We start from the raw sequence: 23474 nt of genomic DNA, 5'->3' as shown, positions 1-23474 counted from the left end.
TTGTCCGTCATCTCCGCTGCCCTCGCCACAAAGCGACCAATTGCGTCGTCACGGTCGTCGGTGTAATAGACACAGGTGTTGGTGTGTCTAGTCACCGCGACTACAGCGTGCGAAACGCTGTCGTGGATCTTGAGCCTCCTTGTATTTGTCTGGAGGACGATGACGTCCTCATAGGTCTGGCCCTGCGCCTCATGAATGGTTAAGACGCGCGATCCCTCACCGGACCCGTATCCCTGGTCAGTCAGCAATCTCTTCTCCTCTTGCGTAAATACCAGGTACAGGGTTCGGTCCCTTCCTACAGGAATGCGCGCGCCTGTGAGACTCTCCACTCGCAAAGATCGGATCTTTGTGCTTGAGCTGTACACGGACTTGTAAACCTCACTGATGGCAAAGGCGACATCTTTGGGGTTACGATGCGTGCACGACAACTCGCACGAAATAGTCGTTATAAGGGTTGGTCTACAATACCGCATTTCGAACAGGTTATCCCTGTCGATGTACGGCAGTTGGTTTATGTCTCCGATGAGGACTACCTTCTCAGCTCCCGATAGTCGGGCGGCCATTACTATGGCTCCGAAATGGTTCATGAGGGCTTCGTCCACCGTTAGGCGGTTGATTTTTAAACCCTCACGGAAGCCATTTACCAGAACGGAGGCCATAGTACGTACCCTTTGCTTGACCTTGTTGCCATAGCGGTGCACCAGTTTTTCTTTTAGATCTTTAGCCGCCTCGACTGTGGTCGTAATCACGACTTCCGTGTCCCCATCGAAGTCCCTGACTATTCGGGTTGTCTTGCCGCATCCTGGTACCCCGTTTATCCACTCCAGTGATGGTAGTTCCCAGGTCACGTACGGTAAGCCGGCTTCGGCCCGGTCGCTCGTGATGGTTTTTGCCATCCGTAGCATCCGGTCGCCCAGCATTACTTTCGTGCATCTCGCCACTACCACCACCGGGTCCCCTTCGGGTGTTTCAAAGGTTTGTGACTCCTCGTCATTACCCTCAGACTCGACCGCGCTCACGAAGCCTGCTGTGATGTTATATGCGGCCATATACCTACCCGACATCTTGCCCTTGAGTATTTGTCGGGTATCACTGTTGTATATGGCTGCTTCGGCTTCTTCGAGTTCCACCTCCAGTAATCTTTGGTGATCGTACTGGTAGGCCTGCATGATCTTTTTGCAGGTGGCCAAGCTTACCTCGCGGTTTGCCTTAATAATGGCCAGGAACTCGATTAGGGCATTTTCCGCGTGTTGAAGCGGTGTGGACGCCGGTCGAAGTCTCGGTGGTGATACTTGTCCCATATCGGCCCTAGTTCGAGCGGCCGGTGACGCCGCTGGTTGCCTCGGACTATTGTCTTTGGTGAACCTGCTCAGCGCCTCCGATAGTCGCTCTCCCTGTCCAGCCTTTTTGGGAGAGGGGTGATGGGGAAGCTTACTTTGCTTCGGGGAGATGGTTGCCTGGATAAATGTCGCCAATGACATCGAGCTCGGCTTAGATTTGGGTGCGGCCGTTGCCCTACGTTGTTCCACCTTCTGGGCCTCGACCTTTAGTTGTAGGCGCTCCGAGTCGCTCGGTGCGGCTTCCCCGAGAGCCGGCGATGCAGAGGGTGAAGGTGATTTTGATTTTGGTCTTAAGTAACCAAGGTCCTCCCCCCTGTCTTCGTAGACAATGACCTCACTGTTCTTGGAGGCCATTAGGCAACCATACCTATCTGATACGTCGCCTCTATCATAGCCGACTCTCATCGAATCAACACTGATTCTTCCGGGGATTCCCCCGGGGATCTCGCTCATCCGCTGTAGCCACAAGCTGGACTGCGCGAAGGCGGACGTCTCTCCCCATTCGAAGAGTGCGATCTCTTTGTTTTTTAACCGCAACAAACGATAGGTCGAGTCGCCCTCCTGCTCTTGCGCTAGCGCTGTGATTTTTGTGCGCCTTATGCTTGTCTTTTGAGTGCTACCGTTTATCAATAAGGCGAGTCCCGGTGAAATCGCCAGCCGATTGAGTTCTTCGGAGCGACAGAAGCTTATCCCCATCCTCTCCACTTCGCTGTCCATGAATAGAGCCACGCATCTGGTCCTAATACCAACTTCTCCACTTCCATTCACTTCACTGGGCGAGGATTGTGTCATCCTGCTCTGAGTCGGCTGCGGAGGTGCGTTTTGGTTGGCTCTATTCCTGAACAGGTCCTGGAGTGAGGAAGACATGGTCCTAGTTATTTGGCCCAGAAGGGTGCGGCCAGGAGACATCCGCGGAGCTGTTGTGTTATCTCGCTGAGCGGCTTGTTGGTCACGGTTTTGCTCTATTTGTGCTTGTGTGTAGTGTATCTGAGTGTGTGTTGTATGAACGACGGTGTTGGCACTCTGCGCAGGTGTTAAAGCCGGTGATGGAGAAAGCGTGCTGTTCCTCTTTGCGGCTGTATTGACGGCCTTTCTCGCGAATGTGAGGAAGGACGTTCTGCTGGCCTCGCTCTCCAGGATGGTATGGAGCGATGGCTGGTCCAGTTTAATCTGGAGTTTGAGTTCCAGATCCAGCCTTTCCTTACTGAACCTCGGGCAATTCAGTATAATATGCAGAACTGTCTCCTCACAATTCGGGTCGCAGATACACGAGGGACTGTCAGTGAGGTGGAATCTGTGAAGATACGCCGCAAATCCTCCGTGGCCGGTCAGAATTTGCGTGTCGACAGATGTTGGTGCCGATTTCCTTACCAGTCTGTAAGCGGTCTTTACATCCGTTAGGAATATTTTCGTGACCGAGCCAGTCTTCGAAGAATTGTATCTATCCTGCCAGACCCTGACAGTCGCTTCCCGGATCTGCCTTCTGACATACGAGATTGGTACTCTGTCGTAGTCAGGTGCCGTATTTTTTGTTAAAGCCGCCCTTTTGGCCAGCTCGTCCGCTCTCTCATTGCCCGGTGTTCCAACATGGGCCCTCAACCAAAAGAACCGCACTGTCTTATTTTCCTCCCGGAGCTGTCTGATTCGACTCTTCATTTCCACGGCCAGAGGGTGAGTCACTGAGGGGCTCCTCAACAGATCCAAAGATGACCTCGAGTCGCTCAAGATGTTGATGGAGCGTGACTTTGAGGTTTTTGCTATTTCCACTGCTCTGAAGAGTGCGTACATCTCGGATTGAAAGACAGTGTTGTGCGGCTCTAACCGGAAAGTGGAGTATCTTACTTCCCTGTCTTGGTCCCAACATGTGAGGGCGGCTCCAACTTTACCCTCTATTTTGCTTCCGTCGGTAAAGATAAGAGGCCCGACGATGCTGTGTTCCTCAAGGACTTCGGGATTCAGACTCTCTAAGCGCTCGTACTCCGTTGTCATGAGTAGAGAAGGGTGGGGGTTTTGCATTGGTCCCACCTTGCGCTCCAGCTCTCTTCCCGGTGGAAGAAGGTCCGTGCTGTAACCCTTTTTGGTCTCAAATAGTATGGCCGCCTCTCGAACACGAAGGTCTAACGGGAGCAAACCTGAGAGGACTAGTGCCGATGTAAGCGACACCGTTCTGTACGCCCTGCACATTTTCAGAGCAAATCCTCTCTGCAGTGAGTTTAGTTGCTTTCGTACCGTCAACTTCTCTGCTGCAGAGGACCATACGCTCGCTGCGTACAGAACAATGGGCTCTATCACCGCCAGATAAATGGTCCGTACAATCTCTCCGTTCAGACCCCAAGTCACTCTCGCCGCGCGCGCAAGCTGTTTATAAATGTCCGCAGCTTTTTTGCTTTTTTGCTTTTTTTTTATGTAATTATATTTGCAGGCAAACGTAAAAAACCGACTTCAATTTTATCAACAAGTAATACAACGTAGGTAGATGAAAAAATAGTCAAGTAAATACGCATTATCAAAGATTACTCTAAAAGTTGTAATCAGATCTCGATGAAATTTAAATGTTACCACATGATAAACATCGGCTTTCGATAAAAAATCGGTACACCCACTAAAAAGTTATGCAGATTTTCGAAAATTTTCCTCGATTTCTCTGGGATTCCTTCATTAGATCCTTGTTTCCTTATCATGGTACCACACCGGGGATATTTTCAAAAGAATTATCAAAATCGGTTCATAAACGACGAAGTTAAACATACATAAATATATATATATATATATATATAATCGAATTGAGTAACCTCCTCCTTTTTTTGAAGTCGGTTAAAAATGAAAAAATAATGTGAACTTCATCTTTTGATCTAGAAATCAGTAGTACAAAATGAAATTCAGGATAACCACAAGTCATTCCGTCTTTACCTCGAATATTTCCCTAATCCTGAGTCTTCAAGTCAAAGTAAACATCACATCCATTACATGTATCAACAAACAAAGTTCCATTTTCTTGGCGATCTTCCAACAATTATTGACCTACTAACTAAGACTTTACGCCTTCGAGATATCACTCTTAATAGCTGGCTAGCAACACGACGGTATCGAAGCACTTGATACAGACAACGATGAATTAATACAACATCTAATATATAAAATTCTCGTGTCACGGTGTTTGTAGTTAAACTCCTCCGAAACGGCTTAACCGATTCTCATGAAATTTTGTGTGCATATTGTGTAGGTTTGAGAATCGAACAACATCTATTTTTCATACCCCTCAGCTATAAGGGGGGGGGGAGTTAGGGGGTTAATAAAATATTATGAAATTTTGTGTGCATATCGGGTAGGTCTGAGAATCGGCCAACATCTATTTTCATATCCCTAAGTTATAAGGGGGGGGGGGCAAGGGGGTTAATAACATATATGGCAAAACAGTGGCGGTGCGACAAAGCCAGCCCTGCGGTCACCATTGATGATGGCAAAACAAAGTTTGCGGGGTCAGCTAGTATCAATATAAAATTATATAACAACAACCTTTAGAAAAGAAATAACAACAACCTTTATCTTTAGTATTTAATTCAACGGAAATTGTGAAGTTTATTTTTGGAACGAAGTTCCTTATGGGGCGTAGCGGAGCCCCTTAGAGAGCGGGTACCTTAGTCTATGTATAATGGCTATACAGTGTCTAATGTATAGTCTACGTGATGAATGTTATTATTATTACAGTTTACTATTATTATTATATCATTCGATTGTTATTATATATTTTTATAAATCATTATAAATAAAATAAATGTGTTAAAAGAATTTTGATAAATAATTTTTTTAACGATATAAAGATCATAATAAAAAATGTTTACCCGAATAATTATTTTCTTTATACCTCGAATAGAACTTGAAATTAATATTTTATAATAAGGATCTTCGTTCCTATCTGGTGTCCCTCGACACCAAACGGTTTCTTTTATGACAAACCGAAAATTTTAGAATTTCCAACATTAGTTATTTAGGAGGTAAATAGATAAATAAATAAATTCTTCCCTCTTAATAGCCCCCAGTAGTGAATTCAAAAATTGTAGACGTGTTGCCACTGTGGTCACAACATTTGGCTTATGCGTCAGCGTTACGTGTTCGATCCTTGACACGCCAAATATTTGTATACGCCGTATGTAATGATGTTTTGAAGTAAAATTTCTTTAAGTACGCTTAACTTGGGGAATAATGCCTGACGACGACGACTGACGAGAGCGTTACGAAAAATGTGATCGGGCGAGGCGAACGGAAGTTGAGAGGAGATATAAGCTAGCGAAAATAGAAAGAGAGAGGTACGTTTTTACGAAGTTTTCCGTTAGTCGTGTGGTCTAAAGCACATTCGTTTTTTTTTTTTCAATATTATTTTCAGAAGAACAATTATTAACAATTCTTAAAATATGTCAAAGATAATTGTGTTTGCTCGCAAACAAAAAAAAACTGACTTCAATTACAACGACAACAAGTATCAATTTTAAAAAATCATCGAAATCGGTCCACCCAGTAAGAATCTGTGAGGTAGTACACAAAAAAACAGTCAAATTGAGGACCTCCTCCTTTTCTTTGAAATCGGTAAAATAATATAAACATGTAATATAACCACCGTGCCTCGGAGAGCACGTTAAGCCGTCGGTCCCAGTTGTTATCATGAACACCTGATAGCGATTGTACTCATAGTAGGGAATATATCCGACAACACGCAGTGGAGTAATGTGGTGGACTAAGCTCTGATACTTCTCCTACATGGGAAAAAAGGCCTATGCCCAGCAGTGGCATATTACAGTCTGAAGCGTATACAAAGTCGCTTTGATACTGGATCACGTCTAAGACTGTGTTTATATTGCGGGAGGAATACGTAAGAAAGGGTTTCCGCTATAAAACTTTATTTCCTTATTGAAAGAGATCCCAAAAAAAAGACCTACTTTCCATAAAATTCTTTATGGATCTACTGCACTCAATGCGCGAATGTACCCTTTCATTTTACTACGCTACGTGCCTTTTTGTACGTTTTAAGTCATTCAGTACAACATTTTGTCAATCCATTAAAAATAAATCAAATAAAAATTGTAGTTTATTTTTGGCTATATAGCCTATAGCCAATATAGCAAGAAGGCATTTCCGATGCGCCTGGTTGCAGGCGCCTATAAAGTACGGTGACCGCTTACTATCAGATGAGCCGTACGCTTGTTTGCCGACCTTGTTGTATGAAAAAAACCTGCATCGGTGATAGATCATGACTTTAGCTGCTTTTATATTGAGTATGACGTAGGCGAATTGAATGACCCATTTCAACAAAAAAGATTAGACAACCTTGCAAGGGTAGACTAGCCTCTGTAAACTTAAACTTTTGGTGTAACAGGTTCAAAATAAAATTATACCTTAACAAAAACTTCTAAAAATAGACTTAAAATTCCTGAATGAACGCTTTCAAGAACACAGACTAATTTGTTTTACTGCGCTCATATAAATACAGATATGAGTATCTCAAGAAATATTCGATAATACAATCACTATTTTCATTTAACCGAGATTAGAGATCCTTCAAATATGCAGAACTAATTGATGAGAGATTATCATATGAATGATATTACCAATTAATAGCTTTATGTCCGGGGTTTAAGACCTAGACTAGCTTGAATCTAAGCGAGATTTTTTTTAATAACGAGCCGTCACGTACCGCATAACATCTGGTGAGATGACGTATACTAACACACATTAGCTGAATGTTAAGTTAGTAAATGTTCTTGAATTACTCTAAATGAATTTAGATTTTTTTTATACCTCAGAATTTGTTGCACTAACATCTAATAAGGTAGGCCATAGAAGGAAATACTCACTCAAAACTAAGCAGCCCAACTAGGAAAATACCTTAACCCTAAAGAAACCACAACCAAATAATACCGCTCTCAAATAGCGATGTGTGCTTTTGGCGATTAAGGTAACCAAAGCCTCTGGGGAGATTTGCGAGTCGGGTCGGCAATGTACTTGTAATACTCTTAGGGCCTGTTTCACCAGCCGCCGTTAACGATATTTGACAGTTTACAGTATCCGACAGATAAAAGTTTATTATATTTACACCAAATTCCACTACATTTACACCATATCTTTATTCGCTACTGTAAATCTAAAAATTGTAGTTTCTTGATTGAAGTGAAAATAATGGCCCATTCTACCCTCCTGTTTAAATTTATTCGTAATAGAATAGGGGGGTGAATTGGGCCCTTAGTGTTGTAGATGTCCATCCATAGTCTAAGGGAACCGTTTACCATCATCAGACGGACAATCGGCTCGTTTGCTTTCTCTGGGGTAAAAAAATATCGAAATACTTGACCTAAATATTAGTTTCATTTCTATCAACAACAATCCTAAATCCAATCAAACTTCGTCCTCATTGGACGGACATCGATCTATGCAAGCTGATACATAAAACTATATACTAGATCAAATACTGCATCGCTATCAGGAACTTTAATGGAAAAACTTCGAACTTTATCAAATCCACGTGCCCGCTCCGTGCGATGTTTCGATGTTATATATATTTTTTGTTTTAAATTTTCATTATAAAGAAAAACGAGGCTAGCGTCGAAGATGAAAATCGAAAATGAGTTTGACGTGAAACTATTTCGCAAAACTACGTATTTGTAAAGGATATTTTACAGCGGGTATAGTTACAAAAACTTTGTGTTGCGCTAGCCGTCGAAATTTTGTTCATCAGTGATGACAGGCGTTTGGATAAGCCTTTTAAAGTTTGTATACATATTTGTCGTGATCTGACAATGAAAAAGATTTTTTTATAGTAATTAGTGCTTTCAAAAAATAAATAAATAAATTCTCTACATTTATTGCATAACCAGCTGGTCCTACAGAGACTGTCGTTTCCTACAAATCGTTAAATACGTTTAGTTTGTTTATGGTCTTCTTGGTTTTTGTAAAATTTTCCAATTTTCTGAAAGTATCAATTAGAAATTTAAAAAGATAGTTAATGGAATAATTCCAGGCGTTCTCGAATTTTGCGCTTGGCAACACAATTAGCGATTCCTTATTATTTAGATTTCAAATTAATAAGTTTAACTCTTCCATTTTCAAATGTAAGCGAAATTGCATTATTTTTTACAAGGAACAAACCGGTGCCTGCGTGTTGTATATATGTTCGGACTTTTAACACAGGATCTACGTCATACGGGGGCGTTTTTTTTTTCACGTCTTCAGAAAATATCAGTTAGAATACTTTTGTAAAAATAAAATAATACTAGTAGGTACTATTGAATAGGAACGATCAATTATTATTTGAGAAACTATCGTAAATAAAACCACTTTGCAATCAAGACGGCTAAAAATGCAGAGACTGCGTTTCCCAGTGAATCGCTACTCTTAAAACTATAATCGGATGAAAATCAACCTTTTGACATTAGCGATTACAATGACGAGGCAAACTTAATCGTTGAAAACGTTATACATTATTATCAAAGACATTAATATAATTTATAGTCAGTTAACTCTGGTTCAATCATTTCTTTAGTCTGATTATTGCGGCCATTATTCAAATGAAATCAACAAAGTCTATTCAAATAGGCTTCCAAAGACACCTTTGAATTGTCATTTTACTTACGCTTTATTGGTAAATATGATGCATTATAATAAAAGCATCAAATTTTATGGAGTAGGTATAGTTTTGTTTCGTATAGAGGTATAACACAAATATGCATAAAAGTATAGAAATTTGTATCAAATATTGTAGACCCTATAACAATATTTCCTTGTTACGAAGATAACAAGTCACCAAGAAGAATGCGATTCGCTACACCGTCTATATTACGTGGAGCATCCGATGCAGAATATAAGAATATTAGTAAGAATTTTCTGAACAAACGTGTATCATGTACACGTGTATATACAACTATGCATGTACAATCTGTTGACAGGGATAGTGTAATCGAAATTTTAAGGACATAATCTAATATATAAAATTCTCGTGTCGCGGTGTTTATAGTTAAACTCCTCCGAAACGGCTTAACCGATTCTCATGAAATTTGTGTACATATTGGGTAGGTCTGGGAATCGAACAATATCTATTTTTCATCCCCCTAAATTTTAAGGGTAGTTCAACCCTAATTTTTTTTTTAATTTTTAGATAAATTATTTATTCTTTATTTTTTATGATTTGGCGTTAAAAACTACATACGACCCTAAATTTTCACCCTTCTACCACCAACCCCTATTTTTAAATAGCGTTTAGCGGCAAGACAACGTTTGCTGAGTCAGCTATTGTAGATTGATTTTATTGAAGCTATACAAGTGTATATATGTATTCTAATGATACTTCTATCTATAATTATGATTTTTATATAATGCAATTGTGTTAATAATTAAATCAAAAGTTTCTTTTTTCGAATAAGCTTTAAAAAGTGTGTGTGTGTGCAATTCACACACGGCAGAAGTGAAACTTCTAAAAAGTAGCCTACGAGAGATTTACTCTTATACATTTATTTGTTTGGTTCTTTATCGTGACCCATTGTCATTTCATCGAGTTTCAAATCACAACGACTTCAAAGAAGTTTCACTTCAATAATACGCGTGGCGACGCGTTGACGCAACGGTCACAGTACTGGTTTGTGGCTGTTGCGCTGGCGGTTGCGGTTTCGATCACCGCACATGACAAACATTTGTATTGGCCAGACAGTTGTTAGACGTGGTCTGGGTGTTTGTGCAGTCCTTGTGGTTCTCCTCGCCGTGCCTCGGAGAGCACGTTAAGTCAGTCCCAGTTGTTATCATGTACACCTGATAGCGATCGTTACTCATAGGAATATATCCGCCAAACCGCCTTGGAGCAGCGTGGTATCCACCAAGCTTCAGTCCTTCTGTTACATAGAGAAAAAAGCCTATGCCCAACAGTGGGATGTTACTAGCTGAATGCGAAATATTTAACATTAACATTAACATGAACATCGCGAAAATAATATAATCATCGTGGTAGGAGACCAACGTGACGAGGTTTAAAATTGTAAAATGTACAAAGAATTTAAAATCATTTAAATTCTTTTACACGAAAAGGTTTCTACGCAATTACGCCTCACAGGTACACTAAAATGCTTGAATTAAAATAATACAAAACAAAAGAGAACTAATGAAAATGTGTGTTATAATACAAATGTCCGCTAGACCCACGTGTGATCGGTATTTCAAATCAAGACTGAGGACGGTAATTATTTTTTTTTTTTAATCTAGAAATAAATTATATACCATATATAATATTATTATTGAAGTGAAACTTTTTTAGGCGCATGAGGGTATAAATTTTACGCATGAAACGTTAGAAGATGTGCAACGTTTTGATGAAACGGCAAAGTTTTTGTCGAACAACAGAGCCACCTACCGTGTGCTATAGTAACTACAAAAGTTGTTACATCAATATCGATAGTATTACATTGCAATTAACTAGATGGCGCTGTAACGGAAATCTAAAGCTTTAGATTTGTATAAATATAAATGAGACAAAAATTAGTTTGCCAAAAATTTTTTACTTATGACATGTGTACTTTTTACGCACGCATTTTTTTATTTTAAAACGATAAAATATTCATTTAGTTATAAAAAAGTAGAAAAAAAACTTAAATGTTTATTATTATAAATGATGAAGATGTTAGGTACTGAACTGTAAAGTACGAACATAACACTTACTAATATACTATTTAGTAATATTATCTATATATTAATACGTGAAGCAAAAACTTTGTGCCCTTTTAAAGAAAATTGCGCTGACGGAGGAGTATGAAAATTCGTACACTTACAGTTTATATAGAGAAAGAGTGCAGAATGATCATATTTTTTTTAGTTATGGTAAAAAAAATTCGTTAAATCAATAAAAAAAAAACACAACTATGTATTTGACACACACGCATATATATTCTTTTGTTTGATGTTCAAACTTATAATTTAAATTAGTTATGGTCGAATTTGGACCACTGGGCGACCACTAGCAAAGCTAAAAGGTTTGTTAGTTTAAACGCGCTAATTTCAGGAACAACTGGTTCTAATTGGAAAATTCTCTTTGTGTTATAAAATACATTTATCGAGAAACGCTATAGGTAGTTTTTTTTCTTAAATTACCGTATGTGAAACCGCGATGCACAGATAATATTATGAAAACTGTACTATTCGTTTTCAAGCGCCTGATTAATTTGAAATGCAAAGTCATAGAACATACGATATGCTTTTTAATTTATGTAGGTTTTTACCGCGTTCTGAATAGAAATTTGTACCTAAATAAATATATATACAAAATATTTATTATTTATTTAAAACGAGCGAACTTACCTCGAAAATTATTTTCAAAGTGATATTTTGTAAAGCCTCCGGGCTTTTTAATCCGCGAAACGAAATTGTAAGATGAAAATGTGACAAAAACTTTTCGCTGAATTTTCACCCCGTTCTTAATTTAATGGCAGTATTTTTGGTCTGAAAGAAAAACAATTCACTTCAACGATAAATAACAATTTTATTTATTGCATACTGACTGTAGCCCGCGGTTTTGTCTGCGTTAATTTATGGAAACACGTATCGTAATAAAACATTATATAGCTTCTTATATATCTTCCTCAGTTAATGGACTATCCAACACAAAAAAAAATTGTCAATTCGCACCTTTGACTCCTGAAATTAACGCGTTTAAACAAACAAACAAACTCTTTGGCTGTATAATATTAGTATATATTGGAAATGTAGGAACTTTTTGCGAGTGCTAATTTAAGAAGTTTTAAGTAGGTATAATTTATATTTTCAACATAACTCACAAAAACAAGGCTGTGTATATATAATAAACATGTTCCTCGTTAAAAATTAGCAGTATCAAGCTTTGTTTAACTTATAAAATCTCAAGTGACCCGTTAGCTAATCATGCTCTGACATGATTAGCCATGATATGATAGATAACACCGCGAACTTGGAACCGCCACTATTTTTCGTGAATAAATCAATTTTCTTGTATACAAACCTAATTGTAATAATGACAGACATAAAAAAAAAAACGAATGTGCTTTAGACCACACGACGGTAGTAAACCTCCTTTAATTGCCCCTCCAGTAATATACGAAACGTAACTCTCTCTTTATATCCTCATTATTATCTACCTCTGCGCTTCATTTTGCCTCGCCTGATCACACTTTTCATAACGCTCTCGTCACACATTCACCGGCCCTACTCCATACTTCCCAATTCATGCTTTGATTTGGGGAGTAACAAAGTGAAAACGTGATGAGAGCATTACGAAAAGTGTGATCGGGCGAGGCGAACAGAGTAAGATAGAGAGGTGCGAGCACACATTTTCTTTCTCTCTATCTCTCATACCCAGTTACGTTTCGTATATCTAAGACACAGTGCAGGCCTATTGCTAAAGAAGTTTAACTTCAAAAATAAATATCCAATGTTGTTTTTAGATTGTGCGCTTAAATATATATTTTTCCGGTACATTTTTATTTTACGAGTATAAACAACATCGGTTATATTTTAATTTTATTACAGAATTGTGTCTGAATGTCTTTCAAGCACTAATTGATACATTGATACAAGAGGATTTGTATTAACGTATTTAATCTAAATGTTTACGGATATCTCAGGTAAGACAGGACTCGGTGAGTAAAATTATAATCCTATCACATGATTGTACATTTTTCAAGTTACACTTCTCTTGTCGCGTTAGAGAAGATTGATGAGAGTGGATTTTTACGATGCGCGCGCACATATTCACAAAAAACCAACACCCTGAAGTTAGCTAGTCAACAAAGACGAAGTTAGCAACGTGAAGTTAGCCAGCCAATGAATGCGCGCGCACATCGTCACGAAAAAGTGACAACCCTGAAGTTAGCTAGTCAACGAAAAAGAAGTTAGCAACGTGAAGTTAGCCAGCCAATGAATGCGCGCGCACATCGTCACGAAAAAGTGACAACCCTGAATTTAGCTAGTCAACGTAGATGAAGCTAGCAACGTGAAGTTAGAACGAAGCCACACCCAAACTTTTTTTACTAAGTTTTAAAAATATAGAGTCAATGAATATACGACGAAATAGCTAAAACATGATGTTGAGAAATGGGATTTATATGCCTGTAACAAATGCTACAATATCTAACGAATACACTATTCTCAAAGCTACACAAATGTAAGCCTACAATATTAATCAAATTAAAATAGATATCTATAGAATTTTTTAACAAAATAAACATAGTAGCTACTTCGAACGAACAGTAGAGAACGAGACCCAATCTCAAAGAAATTTACATTCGGCGCGCCTCCGACCGTAATCATGCGAATTTCGTTCGTTTTATTTTAAACCGACCTAAAATCGTCTAATTTTGTTTTATCTAGCCTGAAACAATCGTGGCTAAAGGGTTACTTAGGTTTATTAAGCCTTAAAGGACTATTAGGCTTAGAAACATAATGTTAGCTTTTTGATTTTGTAAGAACTGGTCCTGATCACGATTTAGCCTGTAATATCCCACTGCTGGACATAGGCTTCTTCCCGCATGTAGGAGAAGGATCAGAGCTTAATCCTCCACGCTGCTTCACTGCGGGTTGACGCATATATTCCTTACTATGAGTAACGATCGCTATCAAGTGTAGATGATAACAACCGGGATCGATGGCTTAACTCGCTCGCCGAGATGGCTTAACTTTGACGCAACGGTCACAGCACTGGCCCTTAGCTGCTGCGCTAGGGGTTGCGGGTTCTACGCACATGACAAATATATGTATTTGCCATAGAAATGTTTGCCGGGTTGACGCATATATTCCTTACTATGAGCAACGATTGCTATAAGTGTAACATACTGTTAAAATAAGGCAACATTCAATTTATCAGTTTTATTAATCTATGGTGTCTTCGCTGAACTGTGTCTATAAGCTAATATAGTCTCTCTTCTTCTTGTGTGTCCGAGAGTAAAATATACTGCCTTTGTAATAGTCATAAAATAAAATATAATAAACGTTCTTTTAGACCAAATCCAATTGTTTCTATAAAATCCACTTCTACTGCATGAACACAGACATTTTGCGAACACATACGATAACAACAGGGACCGACAGCTTAACATACTCTCAGAAAAACACCGCGTGCAAGAAAATAAACTATAACTGAAATTATTTTATTAATAATTGAAAATGATAGAGCAATGATCACCGGTGACCACCGGCTGCGGTTAAACAAATTTGTGGTCGCACTCTACCGTCGTAGACACTTTTATTTTAACTTTATAATATTAGACAAAGCACGTGGTTTCGTCTGTATTGAATTTTATTATATTGAGATGTTTTTACATGGTACAACTTTACAATTCCGTTTCAACATTCTAATAATTGTGTTTGTTCGCATACAAAAAAAATCGACTTTAATTACATCGACAAGTAATACAACGTGGGTAGACCCCTACAATCCTGAAGTATGTGAAGTATGTAAACGATATATTAGAAATCTTTAACTTGAATAAAGTCGCGAATAACTGTAGTACGTAGAACACTATAATATAATAACTAATCACTATGATTTGAAGGAACGCTTCATATCTAAATGACGTTACAGTGAGACGTATGACGTAGGTACCTAGGTACTAGTTCGCTTTATTGGCAAAATATACTTACGTCAGCAGAAATCCGCGACGGAATTAAGGCTCATATGACAGCAATTTGGATTCCATTACGAATATTAGGATTATTTCATGTTTCTTGAAATGTCTTTTATGTTATTTTTTATTATACTTTGGTTAGTTTATTATTTGGTGAGTGCTTTTAGGGATGTAGTTGAGCTCCGTAACCATAAAAGTATTGGTTATCCAAAAAGTCAACCCGTATCCGTAAGCGAGTCAAATATAAAAGTTACAAATGATTTCGGATAAGGTTACAGAAGATATACATTTATGCAATGACATGTTTGATCTAAATTTGGTGCAGGCCGTCTGGAGAAGTACTACAACTTGAATTAGTGTCGTGTTTCTGTGGTGAGTAAGATTGCCATAGCGCCGGGGGCGGTAAGAAGGTAGGGTCGGCAACGCGCTTGCAATGCTCCTTGTGTAGCAGGTACTGGTTGCTAGGTTTATGAGGTGGACCTTACAGTTATTTGGTGTTGCGGGTACGGTGGTAGACTGCGATATAAAAAAATGTTTATTATTACGTATATTTGACGATTTCGTAACCGTATCCGAAGCTGGTATAATATAATCCGTCTATCGGTTCTTATTTCAAGTATTTTCTTATTTTTATTTCATTCATACCACAAACGTTGTGAGTATGTCTGTTTTTAAAAGTAGAGTAGAAAATAACCCAAGGAACAGGCGACTGTTCACGCTAAGCATCAGTCAGTCAGTCAGTCCCTGTCTATTGCAGTTCACTGCTGGACATAGGCCTCAAGTTCGCGCCAAACATCCCGGTTTTCCGCAATATATGTATATCCATAGATCGTCGGTCCAGCGGACTCGAGCACATCCCACACTGCGTTTGCCAAGACGCAGTCTCCACTCTCCTCTCTCATCTTTTCTCCACACTAAGCATAATTTTTTTCAAATAGTGCCTTCTAAACTACGAGTCCAAGAATACAACCATTTTAAAAAGACGGGGAGAATGAATAGGGTGTGAAGTCTTAGTAACAGTACCCTGTAGACACGGAATGTAACCATCGTAATTGCAAATCTAAAGAGTATGTGCATTTTTTTTTCTAAAATACTAATTTCAAGACCTAGCGCTCTGTTTAGAAAAAATGTTGCAGCCTTCCATGTACTACGGTAGCATCATGATTTGATGTAGTATTATAAGATAATAATCATAAATCGTAAGACATTTTTATTCGTCCGCAACAGAACATCATTTTTCTTTTTTCTCCTAATATTTTTTAATAAGCAAGTTAATAGTCATAATTCATATTAACTGTGAAGAAACCTGTCAAAGTTCGTAGATATTATTCTGATATCTGTATAGCTCCGCATCAGCGAACAGTTGTACATACGGGCTAGCGAGTGACGCCACGTCTCCTTAACCCCACTGCGAAAAACTCACAGCTTACGTCCCCAACTTCGCGTCGGTCAAACACAGGTCTCACAAGCAACTATTGCATAATGAGGACGATAGTAAATTTAAAACAGACGATCGCGTGCCGCCGCATTGCGACGCGATCGATACACCAACGCACGGCCACGGAAACGCTTTGCAAGCCCGCACCTTGATCCGATCGGTATGACATCAGTCTGTCAAATTTCAAATTTTATTAACTGTCAAATTTCAGTGATTAATTTTTTTTATAGAATGATAATTTCAAGATAATTGCTCATAATAAGTGTACAATCCATGGGTGCCTGATTGGATAAGATCTAAGATCGGCCTTGACAACGTCACCGGGTACCCTCACCCGTAGGTGTCCGGGTACTGAGACCCAGTCGTGAAAGAAAAAGGGCAGCCCTTTAGGAGGGCTTGGAATTACCGTTCATCCTTAGGGTGTCTCCTAGTGAGATCGCGTCTCGACTTAGGATAAAATCGGTGTATGACGATATCCTTGATTAGTTAAAATTGTATGGCGATTGTCTAATTCACTATCTGACATCTTACTTACGTCACATTATACATTCTATGCCTTCTGGTGTTATAATGTTTAATGTAATTTCTTACTTACCTCTGCTACTATCAAACAAAGATTTTTTTTGGCTGAATATGTTAACACTTGGTCTAATACACAGGCAGAAAAGTCTATCTAGGCATCTGTGAATATGTAGCAGCACTCGCTAGGACCAGGACAGGGGTTCCGAAACCTCAGCCTGGTTTTCAAACTAAAGGTGAAATAGTAAATGGTAACAAAATAAAAGTCTAATTCTAAAAAAGAATGATGAGGAACCCATTAAATAAATAAAACGCAAAAAAGCAAGTAACGGTTACTTATTACTTTCGCAATTATGATCATCATCATACAATACCGAATCATATACTACAAGATTAATCAGACACTCGAAGAAATCACAAAAGAAAAATATTACCTTGACCTTGAAGTAGGATCACTACAAAACCATATTCATACTAGGACAAGATAAATAATTATTAGAAAGCAGAACAAGCAAGAAAATACAAAATAATAGAAGTAGTCAATTCACTAATAAAAATCATTTGTGACGACGCGTTGGCGCAGCGGTCACTTCGCTGGTTGTTGCGCTAGCAGTCGGGGGTTCGATTCCTGCACATGACAATCATTGGTATTGGCCATACATATGTTTGTCGTGGTCTGGGCGTTTATGCTTGTGTATTGTGTGTTTCCGGACCCCCGACACAGGAGAAAATCCTACTGGGGGCTGTTGAGTGTGTAGCATTTATTTATTTATTTATTATTATAATTAATTAATGATGGATGAACAAAAATATACCTATCTTCGCCATTAAAACTTGATCTTTGTTAACTTCTAAACAAAATAACCCAGATATATGAATTACAGTTACAGAAGATTTTACCCATATAATTAATGTAAAATTTTCAAATCTTCGGGAATATGAAAAACCAACGAAACAAAATCCGAAAAAATTGTTTCATTGTAATGAGTGTAATTCGTGTAAACATTAGAAAAAAACATATAATTAATGGTTTGTAACCTCAACCGTACTAAAAAATGTTTTTAGTGTATCCTACATTTTAGTGTTCGTATTTTGGCACTATGGTAACCATTTTAACAAATAACAGGACAGAATAGAAATTTTTCATTCACAGGTTGTCATAGCAACGTTCTGATTGTAAACCTCTATGTTATACATTCCGCTTATTTATCGGCTATTCTTTTATATCTGCGATTGACACAGTTTAACAATTCATAGAAGCCGTATTACAAATTAGTTAAAGGCTTAATAAAATTAATCAGCTTTTCCCACCTATTTTATGATTACTATAATTCTGTCACATAACATAAAATAATAATGAAATGTGTGTTTTTGTCTTTCGATTTTATGCTGGTAATATAAATCGTGATTTGCCTCGGGGTATCAGCAGAATAGAATAGTGCCCCTCTTAAGTACCAGGTGTCGTAAGAGGCGGCTAAGGTACTCGGAGCGGATCCCCGTAAGACACGATTCAGGTCCTGCAATCGAACCAGCTCAACACTTTGCGACTTGTCGTTTTTGTGGGTCCCGCTGGCGCAAGGTCGAGAGCAGTTACCATCTGTGGAGAGGACACTCCGCCATCGCAATCTCGGGAGCAGTGTAACCAACATGGATTTACACTGCTGAAAAAATCTGCAATAGATGTAAAGGTCATAGATAGATAGAGATAAATAGAATAATAAAATAAATAAATATCTATAATATATAAACACAGTCATCTGTTCCTATGGTAAGCAACTTAATGCTTGTGTTATAGGTAACAGCCGACTGGTATGGTTACATGTTTTTTTTTTGCAATAAACAATCATACAAATAAAAAATATATAAATAAATATAAATATATATACTACAAACTGTAAACGGGCTTTTCATGTTTGCACGCAAAGGGAAAAAACCGATTTCAATTGAAATCAACAAGTAACTCGGGTAGTCGAATAATCAATAAATACGTATTATTACCCGACTGTCAAGAAAGAAGTATCTTGTATGTTTGTATGTAATATTTTTTATTACCTCATATTTCCAGAACCACTGAACAGATTTACATAATTGAGGTATTGTTAGGTTCGTCTTAGCTGCCCAAGTATTCTTAGATAGGTGACATTAAAAAAAAATCAAACATGGCGGCTGCGCGAAGCCATTGTAGTTGAAAAAAAACTTTTTTCTCGAATACTACAATATGGGTATCAAATTGAAGGGCATAATACAAGGATTTTAAAAAGGTATATCATGATTATTATTACCGTAATACTAATAAAGAAATACAATATTAAAGTTTAAAAAATGTGGACTTTGCTCTTTCCCACGCCTATGCCATGCCAAACTCGCCTCCTAGGCGACGATCAACTTCGGGGTTGTAGCCTTTCTAATAAAATACAATGGTTAAAAAAAACATACAATTAAAATTACAAATAAAAATTAATAAATGTCACACCAATTTACAATTACATTAATAAAATCAATAACAAATACATAATACCAAATACAAACAAATAATTTTAATAATAATTTCATTATATTAAAACTAATAGTTGTTGACTTATGCAGTCACCTATTTGCTAAAGGTCAGGCTTACGTTGCTTTGAGCAGAGTGAGATCTTTCTCCGGGCTTGCTATCAGTTCTCTTGACCCTAAAAAATTACTTAATCAACCACATGATGTAAACTCTTTTAATGAATTGAACCGATTACGTAATTTGTCTGACTAAAAAGACATAAATAAAATAATAATTAAAAAAAAAAAACAAAAAACCCGCCTGCGTGAAGAACAACTAATAGAAAATCAACTGAAAAAGCTGGAACAAGATAAAAATTCAATATGCACACAAAGTCAGCGAAATATATAGAAACAATATCAAACATTTTGTGCTGTACATTTATAATATATTAATACGGTAGTCCTTCGAAACTTTATGCAACGTCGTAGATAATATGCAGTCGGACGCATGAAATTGAAGGATAAGTCAAATCATTCTCTCTTTGTGCATGTCTCCAACTGCATGTTATGTACGACGTTGCATAAAGTTTCGAAGGACTACCGTATTTAATATATTTGAAATGTACAGCACAAAATGTTTGCTATCGTTTCTATATATTTCTCTGACTTTGTGTGCATATTGAATTTTTATCTAGTTCCAGCTTTTTCAGTTGATTTTCTATTAGTTGTTCTTCACGCAGGCGGGTTTTTTGTTTTTTTTTTTAATTATTATTATATTACTTAACTTACTAACTCAAACTAACTTGTCAGATCAAATTTACGACGAACAACAACGACAAGCAAAACCTTTATCATTATTTCAACATCCTGTAAAAAATACAAGTCAAACTAAAAACTTTTTTCTTTTTTTTTTTGAAGTTGATTAAAAATACAACTTACGTATTCGCAAGTAAGTAGATTTTGTTTCAGCACAGAAAATTCTTAAACTCAGAATGTAAACTTGAAAACAATACAGTCACCCTAACGAAAGCCACTCTCTAAATATAGTACAAAGTAAATAGACTTATATACTCGTTACGTATGAGGCAATCATTCACGTGAATTCATTTGGAAGGCTTGGAATACATCAAGTGGAGATACTTATAGTATAGTTTTGGACCGAAATTCCTTATGGGGCCTTATCGACCCTACTCTCAATTCGCCAGAGGAGTTCTGGTCCCTTACTCACCACAGGAACACAACACTGATTGAAAGCAGTGTTGTTTAGCTATGATCTTCTATAAGGTTGAGGGTTGATTACTTCAGTCGGGCTGCTCCATATTTTGATCAGGAAATATTCTGTTGTGCCCTACCTCAGTTAAATTTTTAAACTTAATAATTGTAAGCATTTGAAGTACTGTGTGGCTACGGTTCTAAAGAATATAGCCACCCCCTCTCTTCCCGTGGGTGTCGTAAGAGGCGACTAAGGGATAACACAGTTCCACTACCACCTTGGAAGTTAAAAAGCCGACCGGTGGTGGGATAACTATCCAACTGCTGGCTTTGAAATACACAGGCCGAAGACGGGCAGCAGCGTCTTCGGTGCGACAAAGCCAGCCCTGCGGTCACCAACCCGCCTGCCCAGCGTGGTGACTATGGGCAAAACACATGAGTTCACGTTATTTTTGGAGTAAGCTTGTGGAGGCCTATGTCCAGCAGTGGACTGTATAGGCTATAATGATAAAGCATTTGAAGACAAATTCTATAATATTTATTTATATTATTTATCAATTGAAATTATTAATGGTTAATAATAATATAAATAAATAAAGAAGTATTATAGAATTTTGTCATCATTTATTATCAATTCCATTCTAAAAATATTAAAACAGGAATTGTATCTAGAAGTCAAACTCGTTGTGGTAAAATTGACGTGTATGATCATTGGGGTCATACCCGCCTTTTGTCATCTATAAACCACGTTTTGAATATGTCATCGTGTCTGGGTTTTGTTACCGGATTAAGAATCAGTAAAAAAATTTGGAGTAATCTATGTTTAGACGATCGAGTGTGTTCTAATCGCATCGTCAGGCGATTAACTCTACAACTGTTAAGCGATTACTTTTAGCCGTCTAAAAACATATCATATTCAGAAAATATTAGAAGTTATTTTATACAACTAGGTCGGCAAACAAGAATACAATCCACCTAGTGGGAAACGGTCTCCGTAGCCTATAAATGCCTGCAATACTAGAAGCATCGCAAGCGCGTTGCCGATCTTACCCCTGACCCCAGGGGTTGCCTTACTGAACACAAAAACAAACCAGCTCTAGATAAACTGAACTGAACATAGTCTTATGTACCTGTATTCGCCTTTAATTGAGAAGGCAATTTTTACGTTATTTAATATTTTTTGTAAACATAGCTAGATCGAATTATCGCCCCCTAAACTACTAAATTTCATGAAAATTGTTAGAGCCGTTTCCGAGATTCAGATTATATATAAATACAAGAATTGCTCGTTTTAAGTTATTACATTTTGCGAAACTTGCTGCACCTATATGTTTGTGACGAAAAGAATAACACAATTTCTAATGCCCTTTGTCGCAGTTCGTTTTTATTTATAATTTAGCAAACAATTTTAGCGGACCGTTTGTTACATATTTAACATTCATTTAATAACATAAACGCGGCTAGTAACCAGCTCCTTTAAAGACTCGCTTAAGATTACCTGCTGAATATTCCTTACCATCAATAATGTGTAAATAAAACTCAGTTGGCGAGAAATATAGTTTTTACACACACATATATATATGTCGCTTTCACAATTTTCAGTAGAAGACAAGTGGTAAAACTAATAAAAAAAATCAAGACAGTACTTTTAAAATTTACACATAACTTACTAAAAATTCCTTTGGAATATAAGTATTATGAGACTTGTTGTAACAAGTGAAAACATTTCTAGTGACTTGATCAAATATAAACCCCTTGATAAACCGCAACACAAACACAGTTTAAGCTAATTATAGTACTTTGTATCGTTTAATTAACACAAGAAATTACGCGCCCTGAATCATGCTCGCTCAGCTACGTTCCCTTTTCTCAAACACCTAAGTGTCAGACGGCAAGTGTGGTTTAAGTCATAAAAGACAATTTTTTTATATTTTTTTAAACGTCAGATTTCAAGGATTTATCAATTTTATATTTATTTACACAGCTTTGATGTAGTATGCGAGCCATACGGCACCTGAACTACAGCGATTGCAGGTTCGACGCTTACTTGGGATGAAAATTTTGTATATGTACAAATACTTATTTCCGGTTTGGCCGTCTGTTCTTGTGGATCTCCCCACTGTCCTTCGGAGAGTACGTTAATCTACCGATCTATAGTATAGACACTTGATAGCGATCGTTACTCATAGTAGGGAACATATCCACCAACCCGCAGAGGAGCAGCGTAGTAGATTTAGCTCTGATCATTCTCCTAAATAGATAAAGAGACATATACTCAGTAATGATATGCTACTGGGTGAATCAATCAATCATTCAATCAACAGTTTGTAGTAAATTATTGTGATTCGAATTACATGCGGATGTAGCGACATCTATCTCGCGACATATAAAACTAGAGAAAAACTTACCTATCCTACATCGCGCTATCAAAGTTATCAGAGTGATTAAGTATATAATATACAAGAACACGATAGCGACCGTTGGGGGCAGTAGCCCACCAGACACAACACCCGTCTGATTGGAGGATCCTCCCTTTACGATGGCGGACGAGGGGCTACACACCACGTTGTTTCTCACATGTACACCCACGCGTATGTTTCCAAAATAATTTGGATCTAAATACGGAACTAAAAGAGATAGAGTGCTCTAGATCAGATTATATTCTGAAATTGTGAAGGGTTTACAATCCGGTCAAAAATGTCCAGCGAAATATTTACCTACGCTCCATTCGCTCTTTTTCCTAATACCATTTGTTCGTTTATTTCTCTGGGGCTATAAACTTTAAAGGGCTTTTAGTTTTTATGGCAGTGATCAACTAACACCAGGTCATGATAGTGCTCATTTTCATAAAATAAATATTTTAATTTG

The 23474-nt window shown here is 37.8% G+C and overlaps 1 long non-coding RNA gene across 1 annotated transcript; it reads left to right on the top strand.

Annotated features, from left to right (window-relative positions):
- The first annotated feature begins 1727 nt into the window (after nt 1-1727).
- LOC123659221 lies at nt 1728-22439 on the top strand. The gene is made up of 3 exons (XR_006743998.1): nt 1728-1944; nt 12104-12113; nt 22430-22439. It is a non-coding gene; the product is annotated as an uncharacterized LOC123659221 (long non-coding RNA).
- Nucleotides 22440-23474: the final 1035 nt, after the last annotated feature.

Source organism: Melitaea cinxia, chromosome 13 (assembly GCF_905220565.1).
Source record: "Melitaea cinxia chromosome 13, ilMelCinx1.1, whole genome shotgun sequence".
NCBI lineage: Eukaryota > Metazoa > Arthropoda > Insecta > Lepidoptera > Nymphalidae > Melitaea > Melitaea cinxia.
This window is presented reverse-complemented; position numbering and strand designations above follow the sequence as displayed.